The 15229-nt window shown below is 52.9% G+C and overlaps 2 long non-coding RNA genes across 10 annotated transcripts in view; one reads left to right on the top strand and one right to left on the bottom strand.

Annotated features, from left to right (window-relative positions):
• Positions 1 to 15229, top strand: part of LOC104859262 — a 25873-nt gene that overhangs the window by 7928 nt on the left and 2716 nt on the right. For 4 of the 5 annotated variants that reach the window (XR_004518574.1, XR_004518573.1, XR_004518571.1 and 1 more), the window contains 2 exons: positions 4936 to 8405; positions 14656 to 14844. This is a non-coding gene — a long non-coding RNA (uncharacterized LOC104859262). The remainder of the gene's footprint in view (positions 1 to 4935; positions 8406 to 14655; positions 14845 to 15229) is intronic. The other variant, XR_779320.3, reaches the window with a different exon arrangement.
• The window catches only part of LOC104859270, a 9235-nt gene continuing 5397 nt past the window's right edge, over positions 11392 to 15229 (bottom strand). For 2 of the 5 annotated variants that reach the window (XR_779323.1, XR_779333.1), the window contains one exon: positions 12584 to 12818. This is a non-coding gene — a long non-coding RNA (uncharacterized LOC104859270). Of the gene's footprint in view, positions 12819 to 15229 lie in introns of all 5 variants that reach the window. The other 3 variants (XR_779326.3, XR_779332.3, XR_002025214.2) reach the window with 3 other exon arrangements.

Genomic DNA, 15229 nt, shown 5'->3' with positions numbered 1-15229 from the left:
TGACCCTAAGTGACCGTGCTACTACTGGTTTGTGTATTTACTGTACTGTGCTTTTTATCATTATTTTAGGGTTATCCTTCTACCTACAGTAAAAAAAAAAACTAGGCAGCTGTTGAACAGCCTCAGGCAGCGCCCTGGGACGGATTGCAGAAGGCATGGGTATCCCAGGAGAGGGCGGCCCCGCTCTCTGCTGCCTGAAGAGCTGCTGGTGTGACCGGAAGTGCAGGTGGAGGACAGCAAGGCTGAGATCTTGACCCTGGCAGGCCGAGGTGTGTGTGTATGTCCTAGTTTTTCACAATATAAAGTTTAAGAGGTGGGAAGAAAAGGAAACTCAGAAATCGCCTACACCATGTGTAGGTTGTCATAGGCGCCAGTCCGCAGGTGTGCAGGTTCACTCTGCTGCGTCCACACGACAGGTGCCTGTCAGTACAGAAGCCCGGCCACGGCCGGGTGGAGCTGGACAAGTGCTTCAGACAGGGTCTGAGTCAGGAGACTTGGGTCCTGCTCAGCCCCGGCAGCCTCAGGACCTGCTCCGTCTGTGAAATGAGAAACAACTGGAACATTCCTAAAAATTCTTCGAGCTATAAAATGTTTTAATTTATTACTCAAGGAAAGGAAGAAAATATGTATGTCATAAAATAAAAATTCTTTCCCTAGTGGGCCAAGGAAGGGTACCAGAAGTATTTGGCTTCCGAGCTGCTCTCTGCCCTCTTGAAAGTTCAGGTACTGGCATGCTGACGCCCTGCCTGGTTTCCTCACTCTGTAGTCCTTAGAGGGCCCCAAATGGGACATTCAGTAATGCCCCAATAATACGTCCTAGTCACATGAGTTGGCCGAGAGGCTGTAACTTTATGCTATGCAGACTTCCCAGGGCTCCACAATTGTACTCAATGATAATCATACTTATCTATGGTTGTGGTTTCCTGGCAGTAGTTCTCCAAAATGGGTTAAAATAATTTTTCTGATGTTGTGCCTGAGATATAAAAAAAGTTTGAGACCTTTATCCAAAAGGTGTCTGTAGAGGAAATGTGGGTGTAGTGGTTATCCTTCCTGTGGCTTCCTGGGCCAGAAATCTCTGACACCCACAGTTTCAAGCAGAAGAGTTGAGTCTGGCTTGTGGTTTCAGAGGATTCAGTCCCTGGTCAGCTGCTCCCAGGCTGAAAGGCTATGGTAGACGGGTATGGTGGATCATAGGGGAACAGCCCCTGCCAGAGAAATACCTTCTCAAGGTGCAGCCTCTGTGAGCCCCTCTTCCAATTGGGCCCCACCTCCTAACAGCTTGTTCAGCTCTGAACCCTACCGGACTCACCCACCGATGACTGTGACACCTCCATGATCCAGTCACCTCCCCTGGAGGCTTGCAATCCGGTCAGGTTGACAGTGAGATTATCTGGCACAAGAGGAGAAGTTTAATCTTGGAATTATCTAGATCCTTCCTAACTGACCAAGACTTGGGACTGCCCACCTCTTACATCCTCAAAGGACAAGAGATATCTTCTTTCTCTTTGGCAAACATTTGCCCCCCTCCCCAATTGACTACACCCGCTGGGAAATAAGACAAAACTCCTGAGACCTGAAGAGGGTTGAAGCTTCTGTCTTCTGCATTTGTTTCAAGATGCCTTGGCTCTGCTGCTAAGCCTTCATTCAAAATAAAGGAGGAAATACTGTCAGCCCGCAGTGCCTGAGGTTTTTGAAAATATTTGAAAAAAAAAATCATGACTATCAAACACATGCAGACTTTCCTTGTCATTATTTAGGGAAAAATACAGTATAGTTACTTACGTAGAACTTGGGTTGGATTAGGTGTTTATGAGTAATTCGGAGCCCACTGAAGCACAGTAAGTCCCTGACTTAGGAGCGAGCTCCATTCCCGGTGAACATTCCTAATCTGATTCATCTGTAGGTCCGGCAAACTGAGCCCCACCCACCCGTGACACGGATATGCAAATGCGTGTTGCTTTGTGCTTCCCAGCAGCCCCCTGAGTGCCACCATTGCTCTCCCTCCTGCTCCCGGACACCCTGGGCTCTGAGCACGGTGCCACTGCACACTGCCACGGTACAGGAAGCACCGGTGGCCCACCTGTGACAGTATCAAGCAGACATGCGAGCTGCTTCCGTGACTCAGTCACATCTACCAATGTCTTCAACACGAGGTCCATTCACACCTGTGAAAGTTCGCCGCTCGAATATTTGTGAGTCGAAGACTTGCTGTATATGGGGGGGCGCACCTAGGTTCTGAGCACATACTGTACTGATTTTTGTTTGTTTATTTTGAGGCAGGGCCTCGCTATGTAGCCCAGGCTGGCCTCAGACTCACAGCGATCCTCCTGCCTCAGCCTCCCAAGCGCTGGGATTATACAGGCACCAGCCCACCTGTGCCACTTTATACAGGGAATTTGAACGTCACAGGACATGATATCTATGTGCATCCTAGAGCCCACCCTGGAGCACAACTGTACCTTCACTGCTAACTCTGCTGTCTCGGGAAACAGTTTGGACCGGAATCAATCACATTAAGCCTTTGGTGTTGAGAGGTGCTCATTAAAGCCTTTCGTTAATTTTCCTCCTGATTCTATTCCCCTATTTTCTTTCCACGGCTTCCTGGCCAGACAGTCTGAATTCACGGTGTTTCTGAAATCCTGACTAGGCTCTACCAGCAAAGCCAGTTGGGCTCCTGTGGGCCCAGTGAGCTGGTTCTGAACATCAGGTGCTGGTGCCGAACAAGTGTGACGCATTCCAGCGGAGGACGCTTTGCCAGTCAGTGGGACACAGGAATGAGGACGGCTTCCATTTCTTCAGAACCCTGTGCCGCAGTGCAGATGAAAGCAGGCTTCCACGTGGGGCGCGTTGGTCCTCATGCCGACCTCTCGAAAGTGGCCTTCTTGGTTCTGCTGTTTGCGAACTTTCTCTTCCCCGGGTTAGAACCAGTAAGAATTCTAGAACTGATGAGGACATAGCGCTGTTTCTTAGGACCTCTTTGTAACTTTGGGGAAAAGCAAAAGGTTAGGAAATGTTGACCTCGGGTCTCCTTCTTATGCATGGAAAAGTGTCTCCGATGTGGGGTGACGAAGACCTTAGGACACAGTGTGCGGCTCAGATTCTCCAGTCTCTAGGAGTTGGCCTGGAAGGGTCGAGAAACTCATTTTCTGCACAGACTGGGGGACTGCTCAGGTGCTGGGACATCGGGGTGTCCCCCCAAGAACTCCTGGCCGGTGTGTGTGGGTGTAGGCGTGGGTGTGTAACCCAGGCCTTTGCACGTGCTACACAAGCCACAACCCAGCCTTTTGCGGGGATTTTTACAATAACCAGGGCACAGATCAGGATTCCTTTCCTTTTCTGACACAATGGTCTAGAAAGGGAGATTGTTTTGGCCAATCCTTCACTTTCCTCCATACCACATTGCCATGATTTTCTAGAGCACAATACGAGTCTAAAACCCAGCATGTGTAAATCTCACACAGCTCTGTATCACCAGCCCAGGATGGGCCCCAGGTCAGTATGACATTTCCCGATTTAGGATGTGATGCTAAATTAAATCTCATGCCTTTGATTCCTTTCCCAAAAACTCATTTAAAAGAGCAAAGCTTAGTGCACAGTGCCAGGGAGAGGGTTTTGGAAATAGTTTCCTGACCATACATGGCCTTCCTTATCCTACCCTGGCCAGTGGCAGGAATGATATTCACTAACTTTCTGGGACCTCAGTGCCCACCAAGCCCAGGACCTAGGATGCTGTGAATTTCTCCCACAGTAAATCCGGATCACAAAATGACACTTCAGACCCTAGGTCCCTTTCCACTGTTTTCATCCGCTGCCCTGGAAACAGTCGCTGGGTGAGTGACCTTTCCCGGCTGCTCTTCGGAACTCAGAGGCTCCTGTGCTGTCTCTGGCACTGGGTTTGCGGAGCTGAACACGGGCTTTCTTATACCCTGGGAATCACAGGGCGCTTTCAGAACTAGAAAAGACCTTGAGAATCGCGTCAGACGTCTTTTTTGCAAGTGGGAGAGTTGGGTCTTCTTGGAGCCGGTGACAGCTGGCCTCAAGCTGTGGTGGCCAAGTCCGCAGGATGCCAGAGTCCTCCACTCTGTCACACCCCACATGTGACTGTAATCTGCACGAGCCCTAAAATGTAGGACTCGAGTCAGCCGGGCTAGAAATGAGGTGTCACCTCAAGGAAGGACGCGGCCCAAGGCAGAGCAGCTCTGACTTTGCTGCCAAAGCAGGAGGAAGGCATTTTCTTTTCCTCCAGGGTCTCTTTCTCTCAATCTGTCATGATCTTTTTATTTGCCATTTCACGGGGTGCCCCCTGGGATATGGAGATTCTCCAAGGCCTGAATTCCACCCTGCAACTCCAGAAACCCAACCCTGGTGCTCCTGGAGCACCGCCCCCCAAATCTGCACCAGCTCCCAAGTCCCCCAGGACTTGACTTGTGAATCACAGAGTCAGAGAAAACGCTACACAGGGGCTCAAGGCAGCTGTCGAGGAGCCTTCAAGTCCCAGGGCGGGGTTCCCCCGGGCCCACAGGGTCTTCCTGTCTGCCTTGGCATGGCAAAGAGGCCAGGCTGGAGTGGGCAGCCCCTCAGACCTCTGTGATGGAGTCACATTTGGGGAGAGGGTGGGCTGAAGTGTCAGCCACTCGCCCTGCAGCCTGGAGGGGTCACCCAGTCTCCGGGTGGGGTAGGAACATGGGTATAGACTGACTTTCCTGGTGTTGCAAAGGTTGAGCTCGCTCTCTTTCTCTCTCCTTTCTTTCATACTGGGGGTTAGACACAGGGTTTTTGCTCTGAGTTACACCTGTCCCCTTTTTTTGGGAGACAGGCTCTCAAGGTCAGTTGTCCTGGCTGTGCTTGAACTTGCAGTCTTCCTACCCCAGCCTCCTCAAGCACTGGGACTATAGATGCGCACCACCACACCACACTGCTTTCTTTTTCTTTCAGTGCTAGAGATCAAACGCAGGGCCTGCGAACACCAGGAAAGCACCCCACCTGAGCGACGCCGCAGCCCTGATACCATACGGTGGCATTACCTTGGCCCCGCAGTCCCGACAGAAGCGGGAGAGAATGCCCCGGGCCCTGCTGCCCTCATCTGAGGCTTCCATCTGGTGTGTACAGGTTTGACCGCAAATGCATCCTCGTCTGAGGACCTGGGTGCTGCTTCTCCCTGTGTCTTGCTGAGCTCACCGTGACTCCGGCCCCCTGCCCTCTACTGACCTCAGCACCGTCCCGGTGGAGCCCTGAGAGACCGCAGTGCAAGACCTGAGGCCCGAGGCTGTCGGATGGGGCCCCACAGCGGGAAGCAGCCCTTGTGGCCACGAGGCCGCGGCCAGTGCTGGGCACCCGGGAGAAAGATGCAGCCCGGTCCTGATCACGGCTGTGACCTGGAGCTGTTACTGCTCCTCTGGATGTCAGATGCAGAGGGCGGAGTGCACAGGTGCTCCTACTGTCACAGCAGGAAGGGAGCTGGACAGGCCCCGGGGCCTGGGAGCCCCTGCACCCCACGTGTGGTGGCTCCACGTCCCCGCCCCAGGCAGGCGGTGTAGGAAACGCGGCCGCTGCCTGCTTCCCCTGTGCAGTTGCCACTGCCACAGGGCAGAGATGGTTTGAGCAACAGCGAGTGGGAAGTGGGGGGGGAGACTGATGGTGGGAACGTGGTGCCTGTCTGCTTCCTTCCGGCTCCTGGACCGCGCGAACCCAGTTTGGCTTGGGGAGAACCTTGGGGCCGTCTAGAACCCACCTTGGCACAGCCCAGCACTGATGGGGGAAGATGTCCATTAACAACCTTGAGAAATGGGGGTTTTCTTCTTGCCTGGCGAGTAAACACGTGTTTGGAAATAAGAGCATGGAACCAACGCTTGGGGCGCCCGTGGCCCACAGTGCTTTGGGTGACCTCTGACAAGCCAGCCAGAGGGGACCTGGGGCTGGGGCACCAGGGACTAGGGTCAAGGAGGCCTCTGCGGTGCGGCCTGGAGACTGGCAGGGTCCATGGCTCATAGCTCGGTAGCCGGGAGCCTGGAGGTGGGCAGAAGAAGCAAGTGGCTCCTCTCCGGCAAAGCTGGTGCTTCATTCTCAAGGACAGCTGCCAGACTCTTGCCCTTGAAATAATTTTTCCAGGTCTTTCTATTAGGAAAATTTTAATTTGGAGGACGAGGAGGGAGGCAGTGTGAAGACCTGGAAGGAACAGCAGGGTGGGAGCAGAGCCCTGTGACCCCCGACGGAAGACAGAGGTGACGACAGTGTGGGAGCCAGCTGGGGACAGCACCGGGGCCACAGGCAGGAGCGGCAGAGCTGGGTCTGGCCGACACTGCCCTCGCTTCCTCCCCGAAATGTCCCTTCTGTAGACACCCGGACAGCCAGTAGTCTGCACAGAGGCAGCGGGCTCCTGGCCCTGACCCAGCCCCACAGTGGACCTCTCCACGCTGCCCCGCACCTCCAAGGCCACAGCAGCCCCAGGGGAGGAGGTGACACTGTCCTGACGACCCACACTTCGCAGGGAGCCCTGGGCCGCCTGGGAACTCTGAGTCACCCCTGCTTTCAGCAGCCGCGGAGGTGCCGTGTTTCTGGGAACGCACAGCAGACGGGGACGTGACATTCCTGAGCTCGCGGCCAGCAGTCAGCCGCCCACTTCCGCGCTAGTCATGGGGAACGGGATGAAACAGATTGACTTGACGTTTCACATGCCTCCAGGAGGGACAGGGAGCCCGGCCAGAGCTCCGCCCCCTCTCCAGAGCAGAGCAGCACTACCCTGCCCAGGGGACAGGGGCAGGGAGCAAGGCTGCCCCGCAGCACCTGTGTGTGTGGGGGGGTGACAGGCACGGCTGCCTTGGAGACTCTGTCCGAGGTGGCTTAGAACAAGTCTGGGGAGAGGTGACCGCTCTCTGAAACACATGGCCCGCGGCTAAACGTTTGTGCATCTGAATCCCAGAAAAATGTCATCTGTTAACAGGACAGTGAACACCCAAAGCAGGCAGTGTGAGCAGGCGGCCCCGCCAAGGGGGATGTGAAGGCAGACAAGGACCTGGGGGGAGCCTGGGGACAGCTGGCAGGGACGAGGGGACAGGGTCCGTACACGAGGGGCCAGGCGGGTGCTACACCCTGGAGCCAGCCTCCCGGGGCCCCAGAAGCTGAGTGAGGACAGCTCAGGGCTCTGCTCCAGACGGCCGTACAGTGCTCATCCTGGGCACCCTGAGATCGGGCCTGGCGGAGGCTCTTCGGGGGTCTTGTCAGCGCCGTTCAAGGGCTGACCTGGGGTGGGTGGTCAGTGACAGCCGAAGACAGTAAGGATGATGACAGCAGGGCTGACCCCAGTTCCCCTCTGAGATCACCTTATGACCGGTGGGTGACGCCAAGCACCCGCTGGCACCTTCACCTGTGCTGTCAGAGCCGCGGCCCTAACTGGCAGGTGTGCTATCAGCCCATCCTACAGATGAAGAAACTGAGGCTGGGAGGAGGGAGGTGACAGCTCACAGTGGCAGGGCCAGTGCTCATACCAAGCACCAGCGGGCTCCAGCTTGCGGTAGCAAAGGGCTTGGAACCCATTAACCTTGGGCCAAGGAGGGAGGGGTACCAGCAGTCTGTCTGGGTGCCTCAGGGAACAGACGGCAGGACGGGCAGGCAGGTGAGGGAGGAGGAATTTGTAACTGGACCGGGCGCGACTTCAGCTGAACTCTTAACTCTCAAGTGTGTCTGCAGAGACTAAACAGATGGAGAATTCTCCTGCAGGGCAGGAAGCTTACCTGCTGGAACCACAGATGCCTCACGTTCTCTTTCTTTGCTTATCTGTGTTCTCTGAACCTTCTAGCATCAATGTGCAAGACTGATATCAAAGCAAAAGAAAAGCAAAAACTTGGAACTATAAACTGATGTTTTGGAAGATAACTCGCCAGCCTCCACTTTCCAAAGCTGAAAATCTGGCATAGTCTTTGACCCTCTGCTTCCAATTTTAGAAGACAAACAAGCAGGCATAGACGTATATAAAAATATCTAAAGCAGAAGATTAGAGAAAGCTTGGACGTAGTTTCCACGTCAAGAATAAGGGATGGAAATAAACTTTGGCTTCGTCATCTGGTTGGACACAACAGCCAGCAGTGTACGGGCTGTCACGGTGCCACGCTGTGAATGTCCTTCCAATGCTCATGCTGGGACACAGTTGCCATTGTGATGGAATGCAGAGGTGGATGCATCCCATTACTGTGGGAGTGAGATCCCCATGCAGAGGATGTTTGGCCCCGTGTGCTTGCCGTCTTGCCTTCCGCCATGGGATGACCCAGCCCAGGGGCCCTGTCACATGCTCCCACCATGCTCTTGGACTCTCCAGCATCCAGAATCACGAGCCAGACAAACTTCCATGTTTATAATCTACCCAGTTGGGGCGATTCTATTACAGCAGCAGAAAACAAACTAAGACATGAGTAAGTAAAGATTGTTCCCAAGGTATAATAACAAGAGAAAAACTAAATTGTAAAACTAGCTGCCAATTGATCTCATTTTGGTAAATCCAATTACGTGGATACCTTCAATAAACCACTTGGTTTTGCGGAGAAGGAATAACACAGTGATTATTTAACCTTAACTGTAGCCAGTGCTGTTGGAAAAAGAACGTGTGTGGTAGACATTGGTCAGGTGCTGGTGACACAGGAGGTGTGAGAGTAGAAAAGATCTAATCCACCTCCAAATGCTCTGAGTTCTTTTTTCTTTTTAATTGTCTGGTTTTTGGTTTCTGTTTTTTGCTTTTTACCCCTAAAATAAAGATGCATTACTCGGAAAGAAATATACTTTCTGATGATATTTTTAAACAAAATCAGGGTCTAACGTAGAGAAAGAAAAGGGGAAGAGAGTTGGGGTGTAGCTCGGTGCCGATCATGTGAAAGGACCCTAGATTTGAGCCTGTTACCTGGGGTCTGGGGACTCCTTCTAGAGAGTCTTTCTGGGTTCTTCTTGTCCTGCACAAAAATTTGGACAAAACACGTGCAAAATGTAGCAAGATTTTGCATTTATTAAAGGTAGGGGAAAAAAACATGCTCTGCAGAGTGAGCGTAAACTACTTAAGAGTAGGAAAAGAAGTACACTCTGCTGGGCAAGACCGGCCAGTGTGAAAGAGAACACCCAGGGGCCAAGACCTTAGTGGAGGCCATCTCTGTGTCCCTCAGTCCCCGAGCAGACCTCCTCACCAGGTTGTCCTATCAAAAACCTGCCGAGTTCCAGTGAGGAGGATTGAGGACAGCACTCTCTGACTGGGTCCAGGTAAGGGCTTGGGTCGGTGTCTCCTGGTCTCTCTGGTTGGCAGGTTCCATCCATTTGTCCAGCCTGTTTGCTATGCCCTAATCTCCTGCCTCAATCCCAGCACAGGGTTGGGGGTGGAGAATGTGCACCTTCAGGCACAGCCTCTGAAACACTTAGCAGGGTAATGACCAAGTTGGACAGAGGAGGAAGGAAGTCCCTGATGACGTTACAGACTTCTCTGGAAAACGTTTTTATTTTTATTTCTGTCCAGTCACCTTCCTGCCTCAGCCCAGGCCTGCATTTTCCATTTGTGGATGTCATCATTTCTGGCTGTTCATGCCCCGAACAGAACTGCCAAGCTCCCCACGCCGGAGGACACAGAACTCACTGATATCCCTGTCTTCCCTGTGGTCGTTTTACTATCTGCTCTCTGAAGCTCGTTCTAGACTCTTCCTTCCTCCTCCCTGTACACATTTAAGTGATCCCTAAATATCTCCGAATCTGCTCCTCACCTCCTGTTTGTATCAACGCACCACCTCCCTCCCTCCCTTCCCCCCTTGCCCTCAGCCATTTCCAAGCCTTCTCACCCCACCCCTGTGGAACACTCCAGCCCCTCAGAGAACTGCAGGTCTCGAAGTAGTACACACCCACCTATGCACGTGTACAAACGTGTGGGAGTTTAATCAAGTTATCGTTAAATTATCGTTCAAACTATTTCCTTGGGAGAAATTCCCAGGAATAGATTCACTTCCACATTTCTGAACTCCACCCTAACGCAACCCCCCTTACCTCCAACAAATATTTTTAAGGCAGATAGGGGGAAAATAATCTTAAATGTAGTGCCCTGTCTCTGCCTATATTCTTTTGTCTCTTAAATCAGGTTATCTTTTCATCAAGAAAGTGTACAGTGTTTTAGTTTTAAAACATTATGCATTTAAGGACCTTCTTCAGGCCAGATTTTTGGTTTGCTTTTACACGCATATTGCCTCAGGTTATAGGAACTTTTTCCTAATTAGCTGGCATCTCACAAGTTTCCAATGGAGCATACCCCACCCCTCCGTGGACTCCAGTTCAAAACCAGAGCGAGGGCTGGGGATTTAGCTCAGTGGCCCATGCCTGCTTCGAAAGTGCGAGATCCTGATTTCGATTCCCAGTACCAGGAAAAAAAGAAGAAGAAAGAAACAGAGGAGAGGTGAACTTATTTTCTTCCAAGTGTTCCAAGCCAACAGCGAGAACCAAATAGAAATAGAGATAGAAATTAATGGGGGGTCATCTGTATTTATCCTCATTAGCATGACTCATGGTCATTTTCCAATTGTAATAAAGACAAAAACTTGCTAGCTGAGGGTCTGTGGGTCTGGAGGCGCCCTTTGAATTATCTTTCAGCAGTTTTTGGCAAAGGTGGGCGGTGCTGGAATTTTCACAGGGATAAAATGGTAACTGAATACCTGATCTGCATGCCACCCCGCTGGGCACCCCTCCTCTGTCTTTCTCTCGGTGTCCCTGGAATTATTCAGGATTCCTACCTTATGGTGAGGATCCCATGAGTATTGCAAATGCAACAATGACTTCTTGTGAGCTCTTCTGGGCTAAGGGACCCTCTCCTATGTCATCAACTTCAAGCAGAATGTATCCTGTCCAGGCCAAATACTCGTTTTCAGCTATAGAGATTTTCCCCAAAGCATGCTTTTCAATCCCCTTAGCAAAGACTCCACTCTCCAGACTTCAGGCTGGCTGTGTCATCCTCACAGATGACACAAATCAGTTGGCCCCATCTTTTTGCTGCAAAGAACAAATCACTGGCTTGCTCCCCTCCTCCCTGCTTTGCTCAATTCTGCTCAATGCAGGTTTTCAGAAGGAATTTGTCCTTTGTGCCCCAGGGCCTTTGCATGTGCTTTTACTCTGCCCTCCAGGCTTTCCAACTGGCTCCACTCACTTCCTCCCAGTCTCAGGTCTTGTGGGCCTGCCTGGTGCCTTCCTGGACAGCTTCCTGGCTGTAGACCAATTTGTACGTCTATTTTCTGTCCCCACGAGGAGGCAGAGCCCAATAGAGGAGGACCGATGTCCGTGATTCTCCAGTGATAATGTCACCGTTTGGAGAGGCCGTGGAGCTTCTTTCCTGGTCTGTGGGGTCTCAAACAACGAATTGAACCCAGCACACAGAAAACTGTACTTTTATTGAAGCAGAAAAGAATCCTGCTCTGCAAAGTGAGAGGAGCGGGTGAAAAGGCTCACAGTGGCCAAGGATAAGGGAAGGGGTCTTTTGTACCCCAAATTCCCTAGTCACCTCTCTTCCGTGTAAACAAGGCATGCACGGGGACAGCTGTCCTATCAGACACTCACTCTGGTCATGCCTGGTGCAAGCTGCCCCATCAAAAAGCTTGGTTGGCTTTCTGTTGTATGTAAATGAAGCATCAGAAATGGTGTCTTTTGATTGGCTGTACCCACATGCAAATGAAGGACTGCGAAGAACATCTTCTGATTGGCCCAGTGAGCAATCTCCTAAGCGGGCAGAGCAAGGACAAGGAGCAGCCTTGGAAGGCCTGGAGAGTCGTCCCCTAAGGTGGTGTGTGTGAGAGTTACCTCCAGGGGACACGCAGCCATGTAGACAGAAGCCGTCGGCTTCCCTGTGGAGTTGCAGTTGCCCCTGCTCCTCCGTACCCCAGCCTTCCACTCCACTCGGAAACCGCCATCTACAGCAGCCCTAGAGGAGGTAGACTGAGCCTCCGCCCACAGCCCCATCCCCACCCTGCCGGCGCCCAGCGATGCCACTTTCCTAGTCAGACGCCCACCCAGGGTCGGGCTGCCTGGCTCCTCACTCCCTCCTCCGCTCCCCGGAGCTGTCTGCTCTCCTCCCTCCCACGGGCTGCTTCCCGGGAGGATGTGGCCGGGACCCACTTTGCTGAGAGGGAGGTGCTCAGTGCGGAAGGGGACCCGGCTGGCTTCTGGGAAGAGCGAATCTACTCTGAATTCTCATGCAGTGAAAAGCTGTGGCCGGCGTGGCGGAGAAATGCAGAAGGCAGAAACAGGGAGATCTCCTGTGAGGGGAAGCGGGCGGAGAGATGGAGGCAAGGGCGGGAAGGGGATGAGAACAGATCTCAGACGTGTTGTGTGCGTGAACCAACGGCCTAAGAGAGCACAACCGTACCCTCCACTCACACTTGAACAAATAAACATTGTTTTAAAAGGATGTAGGGTTGTAAGAAGCCAGGACTCACCGGACGAGCTTGGCACCCTTATGTGGGCTCCCAGACCTGGGGACAACACGCACAGCCACCGAGGCGACCCTGAGCCGTGCGTGACCCGCCCACCCCACGCCGATTCGCCTGTTCGCGTACTGCTTAGCAAGCACACACTCTGGGCAAAGTAAGCTTGCGAAAATAACCTCTTTGGTGCCGCAAGTCGGGACAGCTGGGCGAGCGACAAGGCCGCAGGTTACGAGAGGAGGGCGTTCTGCCCCAGCTTCCACCTTTGCTAGCCGTGCCTCGGGGCTGGTAGGAACACGTCCACCGTCAGAACAGCCCACAGCTACTGCCCAGCCAGCACGTAAGCTTTAACACTGGACGTCCCGAAAGCCGGTCCCAGCGGGTCGTTGCGAATACCTGAAAAAAAGGAATTCTACTCTGGAAAACTCTGCAGGCCTGGAAATTCTCATCAGACTCTCCTGCTTGTCAATGTGCAGATTTCGGGGCCTCCTCCGCCCCCAGCCAACACCACCTCTGGGTCCGAACCCGGAGCACCTCCCCTGGGAGGCGCTGGGCCGGCCAGGAGCTGGCCAGGGAAGGAGCGGGGGTGACTTGGGAAGCCCTGTGAGGTGAAAGCAAGGGGTCCTGGACCCCGTGGAAACAGGAACCTTCACACACAGGCTTGTTGCATATCTTTAGGGAGAGATGGAGGATTGACACAAATTCTTGTAACATTTCAAAGACAGATGCAACCCTTTCCCAGAAAATGCTTCCCAGGCCCCACATTTGAACACATTTGCGGGGTCCGGGATCCATTCTCCAGAGCAAGGAAAGGACCTTGAGTGCTGCTGGGATTTCAACCAGGAAAAGGGTGGTCAGGCGACGGTGCAGGGGCCCCACGGGTGAGCCCAGGCCCCCCAAGCAGTCCAGCCCTCAGAGCTGGGCAGCCAGGGGATGGAGTTCAAGCCAGATGGGTTCGCAGCCATGTAGGGGGCACATGAGACTTTCCGGGTGTGTGGGGGCAATGAGGGGTGCAGAATTTCCTGCTGGGAAAGCAGTGCTGGGGAGGAGCAGGCTGTTGGGGGGCAGGAAGGAGGTGCGGGGACCATGACCTCGGTGCTCTCACAAGTCCAGTGTATAACCAAGTGTGCAAGGACCGTGGCCTCCTCTGGGAGCCGCCGAGAACAGAGCAGGAAGGAAGAGCTGGAGGAACCGCCTCAGAGGGGCGGGAAAGAGGAAACGGGGAAAGAAAAGAATCCAGAGGCAGAGACTGCAACGCTCAGGGCAGGGAGGACACAGGAACAACCCTGGAGGCCCCAGGACTCACAGCTTGGAGGTCACAGGGGTTCTGGTCTTTCTGGGCTGTAAGTCTCCTGGGGGCCTCCAACTTGAGTGCAAAAAGTTAAGAATTTAGGGAGGAGGAGGCAGGACATCACCTGGGGATGTGTGTGGTCCTCCCTGTGCATCAGATGGAGAAAGACTGAGTCCAGGACCCCGCCACCCGCAGTCACTCCAGTCCAGGCCCTCACATCTCTCCTACACAGTGGTGTCATGTTACACGACCCATTTCCTTCTCTCCCTCCCTCCTTCCTGCTTTCTCCTTCCCTACCTTCCTTTGTCTCACTGTTGTAGCCCAGACTGGCCTCAAACTCTCCATCCTCCTGCCTCAGCCTCTTAAGGTCACGGGTCATGGAAGTGCACCACCAGGCCCTGCCCTCCTATATACTTTAAAAATATATATTTTTAATAAAATATAAAAAATATATTTTTATTAGTCCATGTGTGCCGTACATAATGCTTATATTCCTCGTATGGAGTCAGAACATGTACACAAACACACCTTAATTCCTTTTCTCCTCCCCTCCCTCTGTCTCCTCCCATTGCTTGATCCTCTTTTCCTTTGAGAAAGATCTCCCTACCTTCTATTGCAGTATTTTGTCTTTGTTTTACTCTATATTTACAATTTGTTTCTCATATAAGAGAAATCATGCACTATTTAAGCTTGTGTGTCTAACTTATTTCACTTAACGTTATGATCTCAGGGTGCACCCATTTTCCTACACATGACTCAAGTTTATCCTTCTTTATGGCAGAGTAGTACTCCAGTGTGCATAAACACTACATTTTCCTTATCCATTCATCTGTTGTTGGACATATCGGTGGCTTCCAGAATCTCTAGGTTATTCAGTGTAGTGCTATTTATCTGGTTGCTGTACTGTACATGTGTGGTAAGGATGTAATCTTTTCTCTCCAGAACACCTACTCTTTAGCAGTCGGGTAAATCCATAGAAGCGAGCCAGTGGACAGCGCGTCCTACAAGTATTTGGAGAAATTATGAAAGAAGGAAGAGTGGGGAAAAGCTCCCAAGAGGGGAACCGCCGAGGTCTTGCGGGCTACTGGTACAGTCCTTGCACTGTCGTCTTTGCGTTTGAAAGGATGCCAGGTAAAAATGCCTTTGTTTTCAAAAGAATGCTCTGAGAAGGGATGCCAGGGAGCCGAGGGCCCCAAGCTTCAAAGCTGGAGGGTGAGGGGGCACAAGCGACAGTGCCAGAGGTGCCGTGAGAGATGGAGCTGTGGCTGAGGCGTGGGGCTGAGAGGACTGGGCCCAGGGAGGGGAGGAAGGACGTGGGCCGGCATGGAAGCTAGATCCTACCCCGGGGTCAGCCTTGGAGGCACTGTGGACAAAGGAGTGGGGGACATGTGCCCCCGCCACGAGGGGTCTCCCGCGGGGTCGGCCACGTGGGCGGCTTGACAGCAGCCACAAGAAAGTGATCGCCCTTTGAAGGTGCTGGCGGTGAGTCAGGCCTGGCTGGGTCGCTGCAGGCTCC

The sequence above is a fragment of the Fukomys damarensis genome, unplaced genomic scaffold (assembly GCF_012274545.1).
Source record: "Fukomys damarensis isolate Sample0158 unplaced genomic scaffold, DMR_v1.0_HiC HiC_scaffold_23, whole genome shotgun sequence".
NCBI lineage: Eukaryota > Metazoa > Chordata > Mammalia > Rodentia > Bathyergidae > Fukomys > Fukomys damarensis.
This window is presented reverse-complemented; position numbering and strand designations above follow the sequence as displayed.